General features: G+C 34.0%; 1 pseudogene; it reads right to left on the bottom strand.

Moving 5' to 3' along the window:
* Positions 1 to 9980: 9980 nt before the first annotated feature.
* LOC141499316 (mucolipin-3 pseudogene) lies at positions 9981 to 10604 on the bottom strand (annotated as a pseudogene).
* Positions 10605 to 26339: the final 15735 nt, after the last annotated feature.

Below are 26339 nucleotides of genomic sequence, written 5' to 3'. Positions count from 1 at the left end.
GGTTCTTTGAATAATAAGTACTTTAAAAGTCTCTTCTGAGAGTTTTCTATCACAAATTGGGTATAATGTTAACAAAAAATTCCTATAATTCATCCTAATATATAACCCATTGTGATCTACTGATGCATTGCTGCCTTTCGACTTAATTGTAGATAATTCATGACTAAGACCTTCCTAGTCAAGAAGTAGGTGGTTTAATAATCAATTCAGGGCATTTCTAAGACCTAAATTTCTTTAGTTTTAATAAATGAATTTCTTCTACTTCTCCCCAGTGCCATCTTTGGACATAAAACTGTTTCCAGGCCTGAAGGCACACTTTATAAAAGAAATAAAAACAAACCTTGAATTAATAAAATCTATAAAAAACTAATTATTATCATACTTACAAAATCATCATTAGCATTATGGAGTTATATTCTCCCAATGTGCAAGATAGTGCTAGAATTAGTTAAGACCTTTGGAGATTACAAGAACTCCTAAAGGTCACTAGGGGATAACTGGTGTTTAAAATGAAAACTTATAGAACAAAGCATATCATAAAAGACTGAATGCTGTTTCACAAAAAAAGGGACTTATTCCCTGATTTCAGCTGATGCAGTGGGAGATACCGGCTCCACATTTACCTGTTTCTCTTTAATTTGTTGCTTTTATGTAATCACACACTCCACAGCTCTGTGTTATAAGCAAAACTCTCCGTTGCATAACGGTTAGAAGTGGCCATCCTAATGCAATCCTTGGAATTGAGACATCTACATGGCACAGTGAATAGAGCCTAGGACTAGATTGGTAAGGAAGACCTAGTACCATAGTCACTTTGTAATTGTGTGACTCTTGACAAGTCATTTAACCTCTCCTCAATTTAACCTCTACATCAATTCCCCGCTTTGATATGAATAATATCTACTGAGATGAATTGAATACAATGTATGCATATACATATTTGATATACATATATATGTTTAACATACATATATATGCTTGATATTATTATGATATAAATGTTCCAGGTTTTGTTTTTTTTTCTGAGGAGGCAATATTCATCTCTTTCACTCAGGAACTAAATTAGGAAACTAATGAAATCCACCTTATTTGGGCACCCTCATAGATCTTCATTTGTAAATTGGCAAAAGAAACCAAAAGGCAAGCAACCCTTGAATACCAAGATCATAGGGTTAAAAATGACCAAAAAGTGGAACTAGATAATAATTTAGATGTTTCAGGCTAAAATTGGCTGTGTAATCTTTATTTGATTGTACTTTTAGAATTTAAAGCCTAATCCACAATTTATTCCACTTTCCACCTCCATGTACTTGTTCAAGATGTTCTCCTAACCTGAACCTTCTCTCTCCTCATCTACACTTCCTCCTTTCCTTTAAGAGTCAGCACATATACCAACTCCTACATAAAACCTTTCTTCCTATCCCTAGTTGTGGGTCTTCTCCCTGTGCAAAAATTACCTTGTGCATACTTTGTATTTAGAAATGTTTCACATACTCTTCCCTAATCAGAATGCAAACTCTTAATAATAGAGATAATTTTAATCTTTATATCTCCATCACCCAGCATGTTATCTGAAACAAAGCCTGTAAGAACTTAGGCATTTTCCCTAACATTTTTTAAATCTTAAATTTTTTAAAGTTTTTTTCTTAAGATTTCTGTACTAATATTTATTGAGCAATCATTATGTGTTCTATGCACTCTACAAATATTATTTCATTTAGTACTCTCTGGAGGAAGGTATTATTATTATTCTCATTTTAAAAATGAGGAAACTGAGGCAGGAAGAAGGTAAATAGTTTTCCTAGAGTCACACAGCTAGAGTCTGAAACTAGATGGAGTCCTAGACTCCTATAATGGGTTGATTTCAATGTAGTCAACTGACCTTTGCAGATTGGGTCAGATGTCTTCGAATGCAGTAACTGTATGCTTTTCAGAAGTCTAAATGTCTTCACAAAAGAGCTAGAGACTTCCATTTTTGTTTGTTGTTCTATTTCAATAGAATGTATTACTTTACAATAAGCAAAAAAAGGAAATCTCTTTTCTAGTAATTACCTAGCACCTATTTACCATCTAGGCAAATTTTAATTCAGCCATAACTTTCTGGGAGCAGCACAGTACTAGGATGATTATCCCAAGAAATACTTTGATCTTTTCCCTACCTCTGGCTCCCCATGGCAGCATAAGTGTCAGTTAAAGGAATGAATAGCTTCTCAGTGGGCTATTTGACTTTGAATCTTCTCCAAGGAGTGTGCTATATCCCAAAACTCTAGTGAAAAAGGGATAGGGAATGAGTGCCACTATTTTCTATTGCTTCTTCCATATTTATCTGGGTCCCTTGCTATCTTTTCTATTTCATGTTTCCATTCTGGAGAAAGCAATCAAAGAACTGATACTTTATTCCACCTTCCACCTCCATGCCCTTCTCCAGGTCATCCTCTTAACCTGGAATCTTCTCCCTCCTCCAAGATATATCCAGGTTTGGAAGTAAAATATGAGTTAAAGAGATTCAGAAGTCCTGAGTCCAAAAAGAAGTATGCTTGGTTCTCGGTATGGTAAAAGTAGACTGGAAGCAAAGGGACCTTCTGAATTAGAAAGGACAACAACAGACAGTAAAACTATTCCAAGCCTCAGCTGTTTTACTAAAAGACATTTCTTCAAATGGTTTGGACAGGCTAAAGTTTAGTCAAAATGTAATGTGAATATTTAGCAACCCTGTAGACTACATTTAACTCTTGGAAGTTCTGAATATTAACTCACTTCAAATTGCAGCATTAGTTTTAAGCTTCCACCCCCAACATAAAAACCTTGGGATTGTATTCCCTGTGAATTCAACTATCAAAAGAGCAAAAACACAAAAACCATTAAGCAAAGAAATCTACTATCTGATAAGGATAATAAAAATACCATCTCAGAAGAGGAAAGAACTAGCAAATTGCCTATATGTGAAGGCTCAATGAGTTTATGTATTAGTTCAAATTCAAAAATACACCTTGTAAGCACACCAAAAGGATTTTAAAAAGTAAAAAAGAGATGAAGGACAATGTAGAACAGAAATGAGAGTCATGGAGAAGAATTGTGAGAAATTGACTGAACAAATTAAATGCTATAAAAGTAAAAAGTGAATATAACTCATTTAAAAGTAAAATTAACCAACAGGAAAAGGAAATAAAAAAGCTAACTGAAGACTATTACACAATAAAAATTAGAATTGGATAAATGGATATTAATGACTCTATGAGACATCAGGATTAAATCAAACAAAACCCAAAAGCTGAAAAAATAGAAGCAAATGAAAAGTACTTATTAGGAAAAGTGCCTGACCTGGGAAACAAATCCAGATAATTGATGAATTATTGGTCTACCTGAAAGTCTCAATCAAAAAAAAAAAGAACCTGCAAAATATGATGCAGGAAATTGTCATGGAAAACTGCCCTAATATCCTAGAAGAAGATAAAATAGTTCATGAAAGAAGAAGACAAAGTTCACTGCCAGAAAGAGATCCCCTAATAAAAACTAAATTTTCAAAATTCTCAGCTAATGGAAAAAATAATGCAAAAGCAGTCAAACAGAAGCAATTTACACATCAAGAAACCACAGGAAGGATTATGCAGGACTTGTCAGATTCAACCTTAAAGAACCAAAGAGTCTGGAATATGATATTCTGGAGGGCAAATGTCCTAGAAAATCCAGAATATTCTTTCAAGGGAAAAGATGATTTTCAATGACATAGAGGAGTTTCAAATTTGCATGAAAAAAGACCAGAACTGAACAGAAAATTGGATCTTCAAAAACAAACTTTAAAACTGCATATATTCCTTCATGGGAAGAAAATTCTTGTGACTCCTGAAAATTGTATTATTCTTAGGATAGTTAAAATCAGCATATGAAGAGAGAATATGGGTACATATTGATAATAAAAGTGATACTATAGCTGATACTTTAAATGATGAAGGTTGAATATAGTTGAAGGGAGTATACTTAGTGGGTCTGGGTATAAATCGATCTTGAAGGGATTTTGCTTTATATGATACTATTGTTCATGAAGATTGTATTTCTAAAGATAGTACATGGGGAAAGAATGTGGTATAAATTAACTATAATTTGATGATACTTACTGCTCTTGGAAATTTTATTTCTAATGGGACAATTGAGGGGCATATATGTAGAAAGAGTCTGTAGATATGAAGTATCCATGAAGTAAATAGTATTTATGAATCAACCAACAAATCAGTCTTCAGAATTGTATTTCAACCAAGAGATCAATGTACACATTAACAATAACACTGTGAGATGATCAAACCTGATGGATGCAGCTGCTCTCAGCAGTTCAGAGCTAGGACAACCCTCTTAGTGCAGCTATGGACAATTTTATACCCATCCAGAGGAAGAAAAACAAAACCAAACAAAACAAAAATCCTTCAGAATCTGATGAACATTATATTCACTTAAAAAAATCTCTTATGTATTTCTTTCCCTTAATTCTAATTCCTAGTATTGAAAAAGATTAATCTGTAAACATGCTTAACATAAATGTGTGTGTATATTATTAATCTGTTTGCTGCTGAGAGGAGGGGACTGGGAAGGGAGGGTGGAAGGAAGTTTTATAACGTAAAAATATACATATGTATATGGATGAATATTGAAAACCTTCATAACATATATTTGGAAAAATAAAATACCAATTCAAAAAGAGAATTGTCAGGACAGATAAAAAGAGTATATCTTGTCAGAGATAATTGCTTAAAACAATTGAGACATAAAAGAAAAATTATACTAGGAAAAGATGAAAAATTAGAAGAGAAATATACCATATGAAAAGACACAATGACCTATTATAGTAGAAGGAAAGAAAGGAAGATGTGAGCACTGAGTAAATCTTACTCTTAACAGATTTGGCCCAAAGAGGGAATAAGATACATTCCCAATTGGGTTTAAAATTTTATTGTAGCCTACAAGGAAGTAGGGTGGGGAAAAGGGAAAAAAAAGAGGAAGAAGGAATTGATAAAAGGGAGGACAAAAGTAAAAGTAAAGGAACAGTAACATTTGAAGTAAAAGCTAAGAAAAAAAAGTAAGAGTAAAAAGGGCTATAAAGTAAAAGGGAGACAGGGGAAAAGACTGAGAGGATGATAAAAGCAAAGTCTGATTAAGAAGCAACAATCAGAAGGAAAATACTAATGGTGAAGGATAAGGAGAATGGAGAAAAAATATAAATGGGGAAGGTAGCATAAAGGGAAATCTAGAATTAGTAATTTCAACTGTAAATGTGAATGGGATGAACTCTCCCATAAAATAAAAGCAGATAGTAAACTAAAAATCAAAATCCTACAATATATTGTTTACAAGAAATACATTTGAAGCAGTGAGATAACATACAGGGCAAAGGTAAGGGAATGAAATTGAAAATATTATGGTTCAACTGAAGTAAAAAAAGATGGGTAAGAATCCTGATCTTATACAAAATAAAAGCAAAAATAGTTCTCACTGAAAGGGATAAGGAAGGAAATTTTATCTTCTTTATTTTAAAGATTCACAATAGTTTATATTTATTCAAACATATAGTTTTGTTTTCTATGACTGCACATGTACAATCTTAGCCAAATTACTTGTCTTCTCAAAGAGAGGGAGGGAAAGAATATGAAATTCAAAATAAAAAAACATATTTATAATTTTTGTTTGTATGTAATTGAGAAAAAATAAAATTAAATGTAAAAAAATACAGAATTGACCTTCTAAAATAAAAAGCAAATCTTATCTATTTAGAGATTTCCAGTGAAATTCCCCAAAGATCTCTGCTTGATCCTCTAGTTGTTTAATATTTTCATCAGTGATTGGAATAAAAGCATGAAAGCATTGTTATCAAATTTTCAGATGATACAAAGCTGGAAAAGCTCACTAAAAGAATAGATAATAGAGTTGGAACACAAAATAAATATATCTATTCTTATCTGTAGATCTAAACTTTGTATTTATTTTTTTATTTTTTTTTTTGATGAGGATTTGTGATTCCATTGGTACAGGCAGTTATTGGTGAAGAAATGCACACCAATATAGATGGACAGTTATTTGCAACTGAATCTTAGAGACCTGTTTAGACATTGAAGTGGTAATGACTTGCCCAGGGTTGCGTAACCTCTATGTTGTGATTCTTAAACTCTTATTTCTTTAATCCTCTTTACCACATTATACCTCCTTTCTCTATCTTATTTTTCAGGCCGGTTTCTATCTAGCCATGCCTTTTCCAGCTTATAATTTGAGAACTTTTTTTTAATCTCAAGGGTAGAATCTAACATTTATCCCTAATGAACAACATATTACATTTATCCTTCATTCTGGCCATTGGGAGAATTTTGGATGCTGATTCCATCATATTGCATGTTAGTTATTTTTCATGTTTTGAAATCCTCCAAATTTGATTGCCATGCTAGCTAAGTCTTCATTCAAGCCACTGGTAAGACAAATGAACAAAATGTTAAATAAATAAATAAAAATGAAATTAGAAAATCTAGCAGTCTCACAATCTAGTCTCAATCACTTAGGTAATATGTGCTAAGTTGTAAGGACTGAATGACTTCCCAGGGACTCAAGGATGGGTAATATATCTGTTTAACTTGCCCTATTTGCTTTGTAAAACATACTTTATGCTTTTTACTGATTTAGGAGCCACATTCAATAATGCTTCAAAGATTAAAAATAATGAAAGAAGTGATTAGGACTGGAGAAGGACAATAGTTGTCCCAATATTTTTTTTTTAAAAAGGAAATTAAATCTGTCTAAACCAGTAAACTTGATTGGCACTTCTGGAAAATTCTAAAATGTAGCATTAAAGGTATAGTAGTGAGCACCTCAGAAGGTAAGCTATGATCATTAAGAATGAACTGGACTTCAGCAAATACAGATCATGCCAGATTTGTCATTTTATCTCATTGACAAAAATGACTAGATTGGTCCATTGAAGAATGATGGAGATAAAGTTTACCTAGATTTTAGGAATGGCCACTAGATGGTGGCATAGTTCATAGAGCACCAGACCTGGAATCCAGAAGACTCCTCTTTCTGAGTTCAAATGTGGTCTTGGACGAGTGCCCTCCTGGGCAAGTTGGCCTCAGTTTCCTCATCTGTAAAATCAGGTGTAAAAGGAAATGCCAAACTACTCTGGTATCTTTGCCATGAAAACCCCAAATAAGGTCACAAAGCCAGAAATGACTGATAAAGATTTTAGTTAAGTTTTTGATGTCCTTTTTTTTTTTTTGGAGAGGCAAAGTTAAGTGACTTGCCCACTGTCAAGTGTCTGAGGCCAAATTTGAACTCAGGTCCTCCTGACTCCAGGTCTGATATCCACTGCACCAACCAGTTGCTCCAGTTATCTCTTTCTTACTTTTCTGGTGGAATAGATGGCTTGATATTGGCAAGATAATTGTACATTTAAATGGGGTTGGAATTGGATAAATTTCCAGACTCAGATAGTCAGTATAGTTCAACATCAACTTGGTAAATATCAAGTAATAGCTAAGAATCTTGAATATCAATTTAGAAGTAGATTTCCAGTGAAATTCCCCAAAGATCTCTGCTTAATATTTTTATCAATGTTTGGAAAAAGCATTGTTATCAAATTTTCAGATGATCCAAAGCTGGGAAAGCTCACTAATAGAATATAATATTATTTATTCTGGAACCCAAAAGAAATCTTTATAGGCTATAGGACAGGTCAAATTTAATAAGGATGCATGCAAAGTCATTCATTCATATTGTCTCAAAAAAATAACTTTAAGAGGACAAAATAAGAGAGATGCAGCTTAGTGATAATTTTTTTTCTGAAAAAGATTTGGAAATCTTAGAAGACCAAAAGCTTTAAAATGAGTCAACAATGGGATTCAGCAGTCAAGAAACACATTCTTGTATTGAATGAAGAGGGATAGCATCCAGTCCTAGGGACATGGTAGTCCTATTGTTCAATACCTTAGCTAGACCATATCTAGAGTATTATGCTCAGTTTGGTAACCTGCTGCCTTCAAACTTGTCCATGTGCTCCCTAAAAATAAAAACAACTCCTTACCTGAATGTACCCTACTCTTCAAGTACACTCCAACAATCTTTCTTCCTCTTCTCAGCTCCTGGGAAAAAATCATTCATCTCACTGACTTCTGAATCCTGTTCAATCTGGCTTCCATAACTCCACTCCACTGCTCTTGATAAATTTACTCTTAATTTCTTAATTACTGAATTTAATTAATTTCTTTCTCGATTCTCATCCTTCTTGACCTCTCTACAACTCATGATACTGGTGATTCCCCCTCTTCCTGGAAACTCTCTCATTTAGATTTTCATGACACTTTTCTCTCTTGAGTTGTTTATTTTTTCCCCTGACTGCTCCTTCTCAATCTCTTTTGCTGACTGTTTCTGCACATTATGCCAAGGAACCATAAGTCTTGTCCTAGGCTTTATCCAGGACCCTCTTCTCTTTTCAATATTATCTTACTTGATGATCACATTATGTTCCTATATGTTCATCATACTCTTTGCAGATAATTTTCAGATCTATATAGATCCAGTCCTAGTCTCTCTCCTGAGTTCTTGTACCACATCACCAAGGGCCTTTTGGATATTTCAAACTAGATGTCCTATAGATATCTCAAAACTCAATGTATATAAAACAGAATTCATTATCTCTTTAAATTTTTCCACTTCTCAACTTCTCTGTTACTGTCAAGGGTACCATCACTCTTTCAATCATCCAGACTCTCTCCCTTAGTGCCATCCTTGAATCTTCACTCAAACTCATTCCACTTATGCAATCTATCGCCAGATTTTGTCATTACTAACTTCACAACATCCTTTTACTCAGTCAACACCATAGAGGCCCTCATAACCTCTTATCCAGACTAAAATATCCTTATAATTGGTCTCCCTGATTCATATTTCTCCTCAAGCCAACCCATCTTCCACTCAGTTATCACAGTAATTATCCTAAAGGATAAATCTGATCATATTACTATCCCTTCCCCCTACTCATTAAACTTCAATTCCTTATTACCTCCAAGATCAAATGTAAAGTTTTCTAAACTGGTTCCTTCCAGTCCTCTCATATTTTAATTTCTTTCCTGTCAGACTCCATTGCTTGCCTCCAAGTCTTTGACCTGATTTTGACCTCTCCTACTTGCCCGAAATGTTCTCCATCCTCATTTTCACGTCTTTATTTCCTTGGTTTCTTTCAAGTCTCAGTTCATATCCCACATTCTAAAGGGAATTTTCCCCTATTCCCTCATCTGCAAGTGCTTTCCTCTCCAAGGTCTTATCTATTTTCTCCATATCTCTTATCTAATTAATTAAATCCTGTCTCCTTCATTAGAATGGGAGTGTTCCCCCCCTTTTCTTGCATCTCTAGCACCTAGCATAATACCTGATACAGAGTTCAAACTTTTTTTTCTAGGTTTTTGAAAGGAAAAAGGGGTTAAGTAGCTTGCCCAAGGCGACACAGCTAGGTAATTATTAAGTAATTATTAAGACTAGATTTGAACCCAGGTACTCTTGACTTCAAGGCTGGTGCTTTATCCACTACGCCACCTAGCCACCCCCAGAGTTCAAACTTAATAAATATATTTTGATTGGAGGACTTCTAGTTCATATCATGATTGGTTGAAGAAATTGGGGGGGTTTACCCTAGAGATAAAAATGCTACTGGGAAATATGATGTCTGTGTTCAAGGTCATTTGAACGGCTGACCTGTTTCTCCTACCAGAAAGAAGATGAGAGGGGGAAACTAGGGTAATAGTAGTTGTCAAAAGGCAAATTCAAATTTGATGTTTAGAAAAAATTGAGGTAAGGGTTTCCCTTTCACCAGATCATCTCTAGTGAAAAGACTTAAAGTCCTTGTTAAGTGTGTAGTGGAGGAGATTTTCATTCAGTTAATAATTGGATGAAGAGGCAACTAGGATTCTGTGATTTTTAAAGTATGATACAAAAGTTGAAAAAAAAATGTCAGCTTATGGGAGATGGTCACCAGTTTCAATTTCTGGGTCTATATCAAAGGTTCCCTTTCAGGATAGATGCTGTCTTTCTTGTAGAACTTTGGACAGATTTCCATGGTGGACTGTTTAGCTCCCTTGCTTTCATAGGCATGATTCCCAACAGAAATACTTTGGAGCTCCACATACTGTTGTCCTGCAAAGAAGATCTGGTCATAGAAATCCTTTTGCATGTACACAGCATAGATTTCATCCATTTGATCCATATACCCTTTCAAGAGGAAATGTTTGAAGGTTATTCTTCCTTGGAGGTAACTACCATGTGATATTAGACCAAATAAACCCAGCTGGATTGCCACCATTGCAGTTTTTAAAATCTGTATTGACAAGCTTCCATGGTTTTCTACCCTGAACCCAAAATTTCTCATAAGGGTTCATGAAGAAAAATTTGTGTTTCTTTCTCATCTGATCTTCTAAAAGTGACTCCTAAGAGACTGATGCATCTTGCTTAGTACTATAGCGACTGTCATCCTCTTGAGTTATACAGCTACTGTAACTACTCCCAAATTTTCCATTTCTAGGACCAGGATGATCCACAGCAGCTGTTGTGCAGGGTGGGGAGGAGTGAGGTGAGGTGCCCATTGCCCAGCATCTAGCAGGTGCCTGCCATGCACTCACCTCACCCCACCCTAAGGAAATTTTCTCTTCCTAAAGGATACTGTTGAAGGATGAAGTAATATCATTATTAAACACATACAAGTGGTATAGCATCTAAATTCTTAGAGAAGTTAAAAGAGTTACAGGGAGACATTAATAGCAAAATTATAATAGTGAGGAACCTCAACTTCCCTCCTCTGATTTAGATAAATCTAACCACAAAATAAACAACACAAAGTGAATCAAATTTTTAAAAACTTAGATATGATAAACCTCTGGTGAACGCTGACGGTGGTGGAAAAGAATATACCTGCTTCTCTGAAGTATATGGCACATACACAAAAATCAAGCAAATACTAGGGGCATAAAAATCTCACAATCACATGCCGAATGGTACAAATATTAAATGTACCTTTTTCAGATCAGAATGCAATAAAAATTATATGAACCTAAGTTCCATGGAATGATGAACAAAAATTAATAAATAATCTAATTCTAATTAATGAGTGGATCAAAGAATAAATCACTGAAATAATCAACAATTTCATCCAAGACAATGACAATGATGAATCATCATACTGAAACTTCTGGAATGCAGCCAAAGCAGTTATTAGGGTAAATTGTATATCTCTAAATGCTTACATGAATAAAAGGGAGAAAGAAGAAATCAATGAATTGGGCATGCAACTAAAAATTTAGAAAAAGAATGAATTAAAATACCAATTAAATACCAAATTAGAAATTCTGAAAATCAAAGAAATTAAATAAAATGGAAAGTAAGAAAACTATTGATAATAATAAAACTAAGGGCTGACTTTATGAAAAAAGGAATAAAATAGATAAACTTATGGTTAATATGAGTTTTTAAAAAGGAAGAAGAAAACTAAATTAACAATATCAATAATGGAAAGAGTGAATTTACCAGCAATGCAGAGGGAATTAAAATAATAAATTGGACCTATTTTGCCCAACTGTATGTCAATAAATCTGACAACCTAAGTGAAAAAGGAGAATATCTATAAAAATATAAATTGTGCAGATTAACAGAAGTCAACTTCTTAAATAATTCCATTTCAGAAAAAGAAATTGAAAAAACTATCAAAAAAAAAACTCCATAAGAAAAACATCTTCAAGACCAAATGAATTCACAAGTAAATCCACCAAACATTTAAGGAACAATTTATGGTGCTGACACCTAACCCAGGAAGAGTCAAAACAGACAAAGGAAATTATAGATAAATCTCCCTAATGAATACTGATGCAAAATTTTTAAATGAAACTTTATCAAGGAGATTACAACAAGTTACTAGGATAATAAACTATGAACAAGTAGAATTTATTCAAGGTTGGCAGGGGTAGTTTGATATTAGAAAAACAATCACATAATTGATCACATCAATAAGAAAATAAACAGAAATCATATAATTATCTCAATAGATGCTGAAATAATCTTTGACAAAACACAGTATTTGTTCTATAATTGAGAGCATAGGAATAAATGAAGTTTTCCTTAAGATGATAAGCAGTTTCTATTTTAAAAAAATCAGCAGGCATTACATGTAATGGAGATAAATTAGCACCATTTCCAATAAGATCAGGAATGAAACAAGGATACCCATTATCACCACTACTACTCAGTATTGTACTAGAAAAGTAAGCTTTAGAAATAACATAAGAAAAAGAGATTGAAGGAATTCCAGTAGCCAATGAGGAAACAAAACTTTCAAACCATCTTATATTGCCTCTCCTTGGAATATTAAGGGTAGTTTTCTGATTAAATAGAGAACCCTAGAGAATTAATTTAAAAAAATACTTAAAACAATTAATTAAATTACTTTAATCTGTGCCATACCAAACTATCAAAAAACTATTAAAGAACTGGGAAAAATAGTAATAAAATTCATCTTGAGCAACAAAAAGTCATGATTATCAAGGGCAGAGGGGCAGCTAGGTGGTGCAGTAGATAGAACACCAGCCCTGGAGTCAGGAGAACCTGAGTTCAAATCTGACCTCAGACACTTAATAATTACCTGACTGTGTAACCATGGACAAGTCACATAACTCCATTGCCTTGTAAAAAAAAATATCAGTGAAAAAAATAGGAAAGTGGCCTAACTACCCAATCTAAAACTTTATTATAAATCATAATCATCAAAACTACCTGGTACTTGCTATGAAATAGAGTAATGAATAAGTGGATTAAACACACACAAAAAACCCAGTAGTTTCTAATCTCCATTTGAAATACCTAAAGACACTAGCTTTTGGGATGAGAACTCATTATTTGACAAAAACTGCTGAGAAAAGTGGAAAATAGACCTACATCTCACACTATATACCAAAATAAGATCAAAATGAGTACAAACTAGACATAAAGGATGATACCATAGACCCAAATAAAAGAGAACAAGAAATAGGAAGGGAAGGGAAAGAGATAAAGGGGGGGGCATGGGGAGGGGAAGAGAAAGGAGTTTTGACTTCGAAGCAGGAAAGGTCAGAGGTATCAAAGGACAGAGGTGCTTGGTGGTGCCACCCACATAGAGACCTATTTTCAGCTGTCTCGGTATGTATACTTGGTTATTATGGATTGGTAATGTAGATAGAAGACCTATGGGTTTCATTGTTCTATCTTGTTACATTCCCATTCAATTGCAAGTTATTATTGTATCTGTACAATTATAATTGTACTAATCTGTACCAGTTAGTTTTTAAAAGGAAAGATTTTCATTAAATGTGTGAAGAAAATAACTATATAATGAAAGTACATCTAGTGATCCCCATTTTCTTACCCCACTTATGCCTCTCTTCATTCTTCAGATCTTGGCCCATCTCTTTTTTGATGGTTTTCTCATGCTGGCAGGGCATTGCCTCCATTTATTTATCAACCTGCTCCAGTTTTGATGAGTTCTTCCCCAAGACCATATGTCTATAATCACTTCTCACCTGACTAGTGTTAGAAAGCCCCAACTCTTCAGAATACTTGTGTGGCTCAAGGCCTCCTTCCCCATTAAAATGTAAGGTCCTGGAGGGCAGGGACTGTCTTTTGCTCCTTTTTGTACTTCCAAAGCTATGTACAGGACTGAAACACAAGCCATGGTAAACCCAGGATTTACAGACTGGTCTGAGAACCAAATTTGGCCTGATGCCTTTTTGTCAATGGCTTGCAAGCTCAAGTTTTTACTTTATTAAATCCAAGAAAACTAATTGAATATGGGAAAACTAAGTTTGTAGCCCATATAAAAACAAGCTTCTGTGTACCATTGTTTGCTGCTTCTCATCCAATCTAAAAAGAGACATGTGAAATAAAATCAGAAAGATAGGCTGGAGCTAATGTATGCAATACCTTTTACACAATATGTTCCTATAGAATGAATGATGGTCCAAAAGATTTTTGCAAAAAAATTTCTTAAATGACACCTTAAGCAGTAAATAATGGCTCCATTATGTGACAGAATTATTTTGTTACTCTGTGATAAGAAGATGTTTATTTCTAAGGTGATCTGAAATCATCATGATGATGAAACACATAATGATTTTGGTTTGAATGACAGGGAAATGAATGATGTTGACATAAAGATCAGAGTTCATGAAAGTGAAAAATCTAACAATTGGCCCCACTAATCAAGAAACCTCAGGATTTTTATTTTACAACCCTACAGAATAAACTTTGTCCTGGTGAGGCTGGGCTAAAAAGCCAAGTCTAGGTGAGAATGGCTGAGGGAAAGAGAAAGGGAAACAGCCAAAAGAGCAGCTGGGCTGGAGTCTGACCCTGAGGGGATTGTAGACTCAAGAATCAGGTAAAAGAGGGACCTCCCTCTGTAATGGTTAGGGTCAGGTACTCATTTTGGAAGACTGGAGACAGGAAGGTGGAAGAGGAGTAGAGGGATGAGATGAGGTTACTCTAAACGTGGGAAATTTACGTTCAACTATGAAGTTACAATGACCAATAGGAGGGAACTGACATCTAATTGGAGCCCTCACAAAACATCAGACTGGCACAAAGAACATTTTCTTAATATTAAAAAGCTAGACAGGTAATTCTCCTTCAACAGTTTGACTAAGCACAATATGTTCTTAAAGATTCTCAATATATCTTCAGTGTTTCCAAGTCCTCACAAGGGTCCAGCTTCCAAGCTCCACCCAAGAGATGGTCAGATGCAGGCACATATCCACATTTGAATTCTGCCATTGTACCTTATCAGCTGGGCAATCACATGCAGTTGTTAGGCTATTCAAAAGTGATCATCACTGAGCATGCCTGTGACAAATCATCTTGGAAAGCTTCATGGATCATCACAATCAATCTGCTGAAACCACCTTATATTGCCTCTCCTTGGAGTATTAAGGGTCGTTTTCTGATTAAAGAATGTGGTCAGTGGGCCAGTAACAGAAAAGAAAGTCACATCTGAAAAGTTTCTTTTCCTCACAAAGTTTAGCTTATCTATAGTATAATGAAGCAATATATGCAAACTTGAAGTATATATATATATATATATATATAGATAGATGATAGATAGATAGATAGATAGATGAATATATATAGAGAGAGATTATTTAATACAGTGCTTGCCATTAGTCAGTAAATATTTTATGTCACAACTAGCCATTCATTTTTGTCCGTTAGTTATGTAGTTAAAAATAAAATGTTTCATTTTATTTGCTTTCTTTAAAATTACTTGCTTTCTCAGTGAGGTGGGCAGAGGAGGAGAAAGGAGAAAATTTATAACTCAAAATTTAAAAAATGAATGTTAAAAGCTGTTTTCAACTTTTCAGAAATAAAATGTTTGCCTCTCTCAGCAAGATAGTTGATAAAATTCTAGCACTTTCCATTAAAAAAGAGAACAAGAAATATTCTATCTGTTTGATCTATTGGGAAGATAGAAGTTTATGACCAAACAAGAGATAAGAGAACATTATTAATTGAAAAATGAATGATGTTGACTATATTAAATTAAAAATATTTTGCACAAACAAAACCAAGATTAGAATGAATGCAAAAGTGTGGGAAACATTTTCACAGCAAATGTTTCTGATAAAGAATTTCTACAATATATAGAGAACAGAATTACAAATAAATTTCCATGATCTCCAATTGATAGTCAAAGAATATAAACAGGCAGTTTTCAGATGAAGCAATTAAAACTATTTACAATCTTATGGAAATAGGCTCCAAACCATTATTGATTAGAGAAATGCAATTAAAATACACATACCATATTGGTTAAGATGATAAAAATGGAAAATATTCAAAGCTGGAGAGAATGTAGGAAAATCGGGACATTAATGATTGTTGTTGCATTCTGAAGAGCAAACTGAAATTATGCACAAAGGGCAATAAAACTGTGCATACTATTATTAGGTCTAGATCCCAAAGAGATCAAAAAAAAAATGAGAAAAGACCCACATGCACAGAAATAATTATAGCATCTCTTTTTGTAATGGCAAATTATTGGAAATTCAGGGAATGCTCATCAACTGAGGAATTACTGAACAAGTTATGGAAGAGCCATCTTATGGAATGTTACTGTTCTGTAAGAAATTATGAGTAGCTGGACATTAGAGAATCATGAAAAGATTTGCATGGGCTGATGCTAAGTGAAATGAGCAAAGTCAAGGGAGCATTGTTCACATTAACAATCACATTGTGAGATGATCAACTATGATAGATGCAGTTTCTCTTAACTGTTCAGAGCTTAAAGATAATCCTAAAAGAAAGAAATGTCACCCATATCCAGAGAAAAAACTGAAATTTGAATGCAGAGCAAAACATCTGTTCACTTTTTAAAACTTCTGTTGTTTTTTCTTTCTTTCTCATGCTTTCCCCCTTAGTTCTAATTCCTCTTTCACAACATGACTATTATGGAAATATACTAAATACAAGTATATGTATATCTTTTACCAGATTGTCACCACCATGGGGAGGGAAGCAGGAAGGGAGGGTGGTAGAAAATGTGGAACTCACAAACTTGCAAAAGGATGAATGTTGAAAACTTCTTTGCATGTATTCATAAATCTAATAAAATAATTTAAAAAATATTAATGACAGCTGGGGAAGTTCATGATGGAAAGGGTATGACTGGTGAAAGTTTGTTAATCATTGCTAAATAAATCCAGGAGGGCTTCTAACATTACTGAGTGTTCAACCTTAGGGTGAAGTCCTCTCAAGAGATGACATTTCTCTCCTAGTCTATCCCTTCAGGCAGATCAGGCCAGATATTTTCAGGAAAAAACCGAAATGGTGTTTCTCCATTTCCTGAAGACAGGTAAGTTCACCCACAAAAAGGAAGAGGCCAGAACAAGGGACAAGCATGTGATGAAATGGCATCTCTTTGATCCCCTAATGGAAGGTAAAGGCCAGATTAGGAGACTGGCGAATGATGGAATTGGGCATCTCTGTAAAGTTATCACAAGATACACAATATAGAAGGGTTGAATTCTTTACTACAATGGTGAAATTGTGGACGCTATCAATATACTGAAGTAAAATCTTCAGTGTGAAGAAAGATTTGGTTATGATGGAGTGAATTAATAAACCCACAGGGAGTAAAGACTTGGTGTCCCCATAGGTCCTCAAGAGTAATATTCTCTATCACTTTGTTATCTAGGGAGGGGACTTGTTCTTGGTTTGTTGCTTCTTGCCATTATTCCTTTAAATATCAAGATTAACATCCATTAAAAAAAAGTGAGGAAAGAAGTCACTCGGATCTTCTTGAAACTGAAAGCTCTGCCATCTTACTTGTTACTGGATCTCTAATTAGAATACATTAAGGCAGGAAGGTCTTGAAGAGGCCCCATATCACCACAAAATCTCTAGACCAAGGAAACCAAGTTATCAACTTCAAATTCACAGATAATAATCATTGGCTATAGCAGTGGGTTTGAAATGAAGGCATTCTCTTCATTTGATTTCTTCTGAAAAGAAACTAGTTAGAAGGCATTTAATAATGTATCATTATGGTCTTCCCCTGGATATTCTCAAAAGTTTTTCTTTTTAAAAATTTGATCCTTTATTTTTACATCTTAATTTATAAATATGTCCCTCCCTTTTCCTTACCCAGAAACCATTTCTAAGAAATAAAAAGGAGGAAAAATCATCAAGATTCATCAATATATTTACTAAATTTTATGATATATCCAATATTCTATCTTCATAACACTTCCTGTTTCTACAAAGAAGGAAGGGTGGTGTGCCTGCTTATCTTTGTGACATTAATCTTGCTCATTATAATTAAGCCACATGAAATTTTCTTTTCATCATTATGTATTTTCTTCTTTCCCTGGTTTTACTGGTTCTACTTACTTTATTTTGCAGCTGTTCATATATGTCTTCACTTGTTTCTCTACATTGTTTATATTCATCCTTTTTAAAACAAAGTAATATTCTGTTACATCAATATATCATTTTTTGTTAATTGATTCACCAATTAATAGACATGTATTTTTCCCAGTTTTTTGCTACTAAAATAGCTACTTGGTTTTCAAAGGGAAAAGGACAAGAACAATGAAACCCAAAACATCCCCTACATGCCAAGGCAATACAAAATACTGTTCTTGAGAAAATATGGGAATGTCAAGCAGACTTTTTAACTCTCCTTAGTTCTTAATTTATTCCTTGGTAACCAAATCTTTCTTCATCGAAAATTTTATTTTAATACATTTTATCTATTTACCAATGTAGTAAAGGATTTAGTCCTTTTATATTTGCTTATCTTGTGCTACAACGTTCTGTTTCTTTACCTAAATCTGCCACAAGATATCTAGCTAATAAAATCATAACTATTATACTGATATTTTATGACTTCACTTTTTAAGAGTTTAAAGCTTATGTTGTGTATTTATTTTGGTGGGGCACAAAAATAAGATTTGTCCAAACTTCTTTGACTAAAAATGCAGTAAAACAGATGCTTTTTAAAGTTCCACTTCTCTCTTTTTCTTTGATATAGTATTTTTCTCCTCATGGTGAATAAAAGTTGTTTGTTTTGTTTTGTATTCAACTTTTGGTCACAATCAGAGTGGTTTGCAGGCAAGAAAGTTCAGTATGCAGTTTGTGACCCATTAACATTCCCTTAGAGGCCAATATGGTGTCTAATGGAGTTGTTAGATACATTTTAAAAGTCAGCAACATTTCTAAATTACTGTTGTTTTGCTCTTCAGCAGCCATCTGACACTCTCCTTTTCCATTTGGATGTACTGGATGAGTGGTGACACATTTATTCACCCAGGTTGATCTAATGTGGTTGGTTCCTTTCCAGGTGTCGGGTTTACTACTAATCATTCTCCATAAAAAAACAATTACACAGATTCTATTTCTCATCACTATGAATGAAGGCACAAAATGTTTCTTATACATGACCAGTTCTGGAGAGGTGGACTATGAAATTATAATATTTTAGACATTTATAATTGGTTCCTGGCCCAAGGCTAGTAATAATTAACCCAAAGCAAGTGGTAAAGAGTACTTGTTTCATTGATTTCATTGTATTATGTACTTCCTAGGGAAAGATACACTGTACAAAGGAATGTTGGCTGGTAAATTGCTAGGTATTCATTTGTAAATCTATATAAGGATAGTGACTGGATAGGTACAAATTGTCCCTCAATACATACTTAAAAACAAGACCTCAAATAGCAAGAGTATCTTTTTTTGGAGAGAGAGCCCAAGAAAAATGCTGAAGGTTTATAATGTTCTTGCTGCTTTAGATTATGAAAATTTCTCTTTTGTGGTTGTCATCGACATATTTCTGCATATTCTATATCTTGTTTAGTCATCAGAGTAATTCAGTATTGTGTATGCATTTGTAATAACAGTAAACTTTCAATGACCTGCATGAAATTTTTCTGCTTTGAGAATTATTGACTGCTAATTATCAGTCCTGAACTGACTGCCATCTGTCAGAAATTATTTTTCCTAACTGCCATCTTTGAAAATGTCTGTTCAGTCAAAGTAAAGTAATTTTAACATAAATCCAAACAAAGTAGAATTGTACCACAGAAGTAACAGAGGTAGTTAGGTGGAACAATACATAGAGTATTGGTCCTAGAGTCAGGAAGATTCATCTTCCTGAATTAAAATATGGCCTTAAATTCTTATTAACTGTGTGATCTTGGTTAGGTCCCTGTTTGCCTCAGTTTTCTCATCTATAAAATGAAGTAGAGACAGAAATAACAAACTACTCTATTATCTTTGCCAAGAAAACCCCAAATAGGGTCATGAAGAGTAGGACTTGATTGAAGAATGACACACAAGTAACAATTTTATTCATAGTACAAATTTGAGGCTGTGTGGCATAGAGGATAGAGTGCTAAACTTTGAGTCAGGAATCCTGGGAAATCCTGCCTCTGATATTTACTGCCTATCTAACTCTATGCAAATCACTTAATCACCTTAGATAATCTTCTAGGAATTTTCTAATAAATCTTAGATGGATTGGTATCTGAGATGGTCCAAAGAAGTTCCCATGCTAAGAGTTTCTGACATAAATAAAATCATAAATCCTTCCCATTTCTCATACAACAGAATGTAAAGGATTTTATAAAATGATGTTTATAAAAATCTCATAAAATGAATTTTAGTTTTCTTTAAATGCTTAAACAGTCTTACACCTAAAATTGTCAAGAATGTGTCAGGTGGAGCAGGTTAGGCTGGCTTCAGATACTTAATAATTACCTAGCTGTGTGACCTTAGGCAAATCACTTAACTCTTTGCCTTGAAAAAAAACTAAAAAAAAATGTGTCACATGCACCATGCAGTGAGCTGACCATGGTAAGAGTGGGAGTAGAGGAGAGAGGCCAAGAGGGCCTGAGGTCATTTCCCATTCCTCTTAGGTCCTGTGACCCCAAGAAACAGGCTTGAAGTTTTGATCTGTTTCACTTTTCCCCTTTTCTAAATCTAGGTGCAAATTGTGGAGCCCTAGACTTAAGATCCTGAGTCATGGGGCCCTTGATGCCAAGGATTCCAAGCTAAGTGTTGTAGAATGTCCAGTAGAGAAACCTTCAGAAGTCAAATTTCTGGAAATCTAACCCAAGGCAGGATGTCTTTGGACTTGGCATTTGGTAGAACTAATGCTAAACTGTGGACCTAATCTGCCTTCTTGTGTGGGGACCCAGGTGACTTAAGGAGAAGGCGATTTCTATGTTTCTTCTTACTATACCTTTGAAACAAATAATTTTTTTTCAAAATACTAATCTGATTACTAAATAATAAAATGGAAATAGGGTGCTCACATAGGGTGTGACACAATTAATAGGGGCTTGAGCCAATGGTCCATATAAGAAAAAGCTCAACCTCCTAAGACACCAGGAAACTCTGGGGTAGAGATGGAAATGTAAAAGATTTGACCTTCAGACAGGCCAGAGTAAGTCCTACACATAAACACATATACATGCATATATATATATATATATATATATATATGCACATGTGTGCATACATACACATACATATGCATGTATATAAACACATACATATATATTTCAGCTCTTTTAGTGATATAAAAATCTGGAAACCAAAGTGGTGCCTATTATTTGGAGAATCCCTGAACAAATGATGGTAAATCAATATACTACTTATGCTATTGGAAATGGTAATAGGCATGTTTTCAGACTTATAGAAACTAAAATAAAATGAAATAATCAGATCCTGGAGAATAGTTCATATAATAATAACATTGTAGTTTAAAACAACTTTTACATACTTCAGGACTCTGCTCAAAATAATGGTCAACTAGGATCCCAGAGGACCTAGGATGAAACATGCTTTCCCTCTTCACAGAGAGGCATTGCTATCAGGAAGCAGATTCTGACATATATTTTTTTGTCCATGGACAATGTCTAATTAATTTTTTTGGCTATTTATGTTTATTTTAAGATGGATTTTCCCCACGATAAAGAAATAAAAATAAAATTTTGTCACTTGAAAAATTAAATCAATTTTTTTCTTAATTGAAAATAAAATAATAGCAATGCTTCATTTCATTTCTTTTCTGAGTCAATGGCATACTCAGAAGTATCTGAAAGAGTTTCTTATGCTTTTTATTTGGAAGGAATGAATTTAAAATTTTTCAGGTTTAGTCAATGAATAAAAGCTGACATTTTCTGCTCTGATGAAGCACTCAGATTTATTACGTTACCACCTGTCCTGACCACTACCCTCCTAGCCAAGAGAAGGGAACCAAATGTCTATTGTCATCAGTCTTATACCACATATATACTGTGCATCTTTCTTGGTGGTTCTGCATATACTTTCATGGACTTCCATTCTAAAAAATAAAAAAAAACGAACAGGAATGTGTCTCCAAAATGGCACTGGATTCTAGAAAACTGGCAGCTTTCCCTGTATCATTTCCATACATACTGATGAATTCCCAGAAAAATCATATAATGTGACAGAAATATAATGGATTTGGAGTGAAAGGATATATGTTCACATTTCCTTTCTGTTCCTTATTTGCTAAATGACATTTGGCTAGATATAGATTTTCTTATTTAAAAATATATTTAATAAAATCTAAAAAACCCTTTAATTCTAAATCCTTTAAACTCATGCTCCTTTAAATCACCAAACCACTACTCCTTGATGACTATATTAGTACCATATTTATTGGATTTCCTAAGTTTTTCAGAAACATATCCTAAAGGAAGTCATACTGTTTATTTAAACAATGTAAACAGCTCAAGTAGATAGTTATACTTCAGGACTTCATTCAAAGTGAAATTCCTGGTTATAAGTAAATAGCTAGAATTCCCAATAAAGATATATTGAAGGTAATTTGATGGACAAGATATAGAATATAATAATGATAATAATAATGATAAAAATGATGATGATGATAATAATAATAATAATAATATAAATGGAAACAATATCAATGAGGGAAAAACATGGAAGCTACCTAAAGGTACTGCTATAGATGCATGGGGAGCCATTGGATAAATCTAGATTTTATAAAGTCATTTCTAGAATTCGGAAACAAGTAGTTAAAAGAGGATGTAAGTGCTATGATACCATAAGAGTATTAACAGCATTACAACCCATAATGAATCAGGCTGCTAAAGAATGCCAAGGCCAAGAAAAGGGGTTTTAAACAATGTTTTAGATAAGAGGAAGATCAAAGAAAGGTACTATTAGGAGAAGAGTCAAATAATATTTTGTTCTATCTTCATTGTTTGAGAGAAATTTCCAATGACTAGGTTTGAAAAACATTACTCTTATAATTCAACCACCTCCAGTTGTTCCCCATTGATTAAAATATCTTCTTTCTTATATTTAAAATTCATCATTTCCTGGCCCCATCCTGCCTTACCAAACTTATGGTTTCATCTTTCCTCTTAATCGAGGTAAACTGGCCTTCTAACAATTCCTTACACATGATGTTCTATTACCCATCCTATATCTATTGTGTGTGTATATATATATATATATATATATATATATATATATATATATACAGGTATAAAAATCATTTCTGCTTATTAGATCATAAGTTTCTCAGGCACAGGGAAAACTTCATTTTTTTTTTTGGTTTGCATGCTCATTACCTAGCAAAGTTCCCAGGAAAAAGTAGAGTTATAATAGATACTCATCTATTGTTTGATTCATTCTGAAGATTAAGAATATTAGTACAAAAATAATTGATAAGGAATCAAAAATAAAAGATAAATGAGAAGATAGTAACAAAGAATATAGTTTACACTAAATGAGTTCAAAACATGAGAGCTGAATAAACCGAAACTCACAGTTGGTAGATGTTAATCCCTGAACTGCTATTAGTGATTTTTAAAAATCACAGAGCACTCAACTTATTGTTATATGCCTACAATCTTTGATAGGGAGGAGAAAGACACTAAGTTGAGGTGTTTGAATTTGAGAGGTCTAACCTAAAATAGACTAAGAGAAACAGGGTTTCCCAAGAATCAGGGATCCCTAAAGCAAAGCAGACTAGAATTGAAGTCTGAGTAAGATAGAGTGAAAAGAAATAACAAATCTAACTCTTTCTTTGAATCTCTTTTCCTTCTTGTTGTTCTCCTCTCTTATGTTCTCTATCTTTTATATCTGGTTTTAATTTTCCCCTTCAAAGGACATATTTACGTGTATGACTGTTACGTGAACCATCCACCCGCATTGATTTGAAACAAATGCAAACATTTATACCTGGATCTCATCAATTCCACAACAAAAACCTTATCAAAAGATCACAAGGAACTGAGCACTCTCCATACTATTAGACCTTTGACCAATGGGGGACACAGAGAAGGACGGGATTTTGATATAGACTGTTAAGGAGTTCCCTGGGGCAGATAAGTGGTACAAAGGATAGAGAACCAGTCCTAGAGTCAGGAGGACCTGAGTTCAAATGTGTCTTCAGACATTTAATATTTACCTAGCTCAATTAATTATTAATTAATAATTACCTAGTTTGACCGTGGGCAAGTCACTTAATCACACTTGCCCTGCAAACAAAAAAGGCAGTTCCCCGAATTTGTTTTTGTTTGTTATTTTTTTCTCAAGTTCCCAGAGCATGGGCCAGAGCATGCAGGAGGGCATGAATGTGTCAAGGATGAAGCAACCCCATTTGATTTATTGTTGCTTGCATAACAAACTGGATTTGTTGTCTGTCCTTGGAAGTCAGGGCAGGCATCAGTCAAACTAGGCTAGACTGAGAAACTGCTTGTACATCTGGGAACCCTATAAATAAGCTGACCATCCCATATTCATAATCTATCAATTCCCAAGGGAGAAGAATGTGTTTTTTTGCCATCACCTCGATCTTCCCCATTTGGAAGGGTATGATCCTTTTTCCACATTTACTTTTCCCTTTCCACTACAACTATCTACTTTCCACTTTTACTTTCCCCTTCCCATACCACCCTCCTAAGGTAAAAGAACTGTTTCTTCCTTTTTTGTGTGCTATTGTTATAAATTTGCTAATTTCTGTATGAATTGTGAACTCTTTGAGTTCCATAAGTATTTCCTTCCTCTCATAATAATCCTGGTTTTCATCTAAATTTCATAAAATTGTGATTGCCTATTGACAATCTTGACTTTTGCCTCTTTTCTGTTCCTCAAATAGATAACTCTATCTCTTGACTGAACATTTTCTCTGACTGTCCTCCATATCTCAAATACTCTCCTTCCTTGTATCATTCTTCTAGCTTATTTGGTTTACCAGTTAAAATCTCAACTTCTACAAGAAGCCATTCTCTTTAATTCTAGGGCCTCCCTTTAGTTGATTATTTCCAATTTTTGTTGTATAGAGTTGGTTTGTTCATAGTTTGCATGTTATCTTCCCCATTAGATTAAGAATTACTCTAAGTTAGGATTTAATAGATGCTTGCTATCTGTCCCACTGCCTACCTCATTGCTGTACAAATTTGGCTCTGGCTTGTGACATTTTTGTAAAATTCCAGATCATGAGCTTATTTCAGGAACTTTGCAGGTGTTACCATTGCTTTCTGAATTCTATGGCTTTAATTATTTCCTTACTTGCCAAATACAATTCCTAAAAATCTGTGTTCAGTAAATAGAACCTGGACCTAGGATTTCATTGGCATGTGCTGAGACCTCTTAAATGAAGATACTTCCTCTCCACAATCACTCTCCTCCTATTTTTTTTCCTGGGGGTCTGGGGTATAAGGACTGCATAATTTCTCAGTGATTTCTTCTCTAGCTGATTTCCTTCCAAGACTTGGAGGAGAGAGTAGCTATCCCAGAAATCCTCATTAAATTTGTAATAATTAAATGTAAAAAAAAATTATAGAGATTTGCCTAGGCCACAGGGACTTTCAAAAAGTCACAGAGTATTTTCCAGAGGTGTGATTTGAATCCAGGTCTCCATAGGCCATATCTCTTCTACTTTGGATAGCTTCCTTTGACTAGAAGGCTTCTTTAAATTGAACCCTCTGCTCATTGTACTATGCCATGTCAGAAATGCTTTATCATTGTTAGTCATGGATTTTCATTTGGCAGTGGCTGTTGAATATACTACCTTTCATTTCTTTTCCCAACCTTTCTTTCTCTAACCATCAACTAGCTTTTCTGTCACCATAAAAACATACTTAACTGGGCAAGGCTAGTCTTATAGTCTCCTTTCTAATTCATTTTTAAAGCCATTCTTTTATACTGCAAATCAATTAAATTTTTAATTAGCCTTGAGAGAGTTTTATTAAAAAATGTCACACTTGTATGTAGTTGGAAGATAATTTTGCATAATTTCCATGACTACTAAAGATTCTTTAAAATTATTAATCTTAATTTTAAATAAAAACAACATTTTGTAAACATATTTATAATATTCCCCCCCCAAAGCAAACATTTGAAGTTAAAAGTCTGTTTAACCAATACAGGATTTATATCAATCTTCTTGTCTATGAGACTTTTTCAGCAACTTATTTGTATTCATTCATTTCTTAAACCTTTATAAAGAACTTCAATGCAAAAATAAGTGAACTGTAATTCTTGCCTACAAAGCTCTTAAAACTTAAATCAATACACACATACACACACACACACACACACACAAACACACAAACAGAGTTCTACTGTTACATATGTCTGAAATCTTCAATTCAGTTAGATTGGGCAGACATTTATTAAGCATCTTCTATGGCCAAGTTACAATGCTAGATATTGAAGATAGAAATCAAAAGGGACTAGACCCTGCCTTCATGGAAAATGGTAAACAGGGAGAATGAAAAAAGTCATAGGTAAGTGACTTGAGCAGG

This window comes from Macrotis lagotis, chromosome X (genome assembly GCF_037893015.1).
Source record: "Macrotis lagotis isolate mMagLag1 chromosome X, bilby.v1.9.chrom.fasta, whole genome shotgun sequence".
Classification (NCBI taxonomy): domain Eukaryota; kingdom Metazoa; phylum Chordata; class Mammalia; order Peramelemorphia; family Peramelidae; genus Macrotis; species Macrotis lagotis.
Note: the sequence above shows the minus strand (reverse complement) of the source record. Positions and strands in the feature narration are given on the sequence as shown.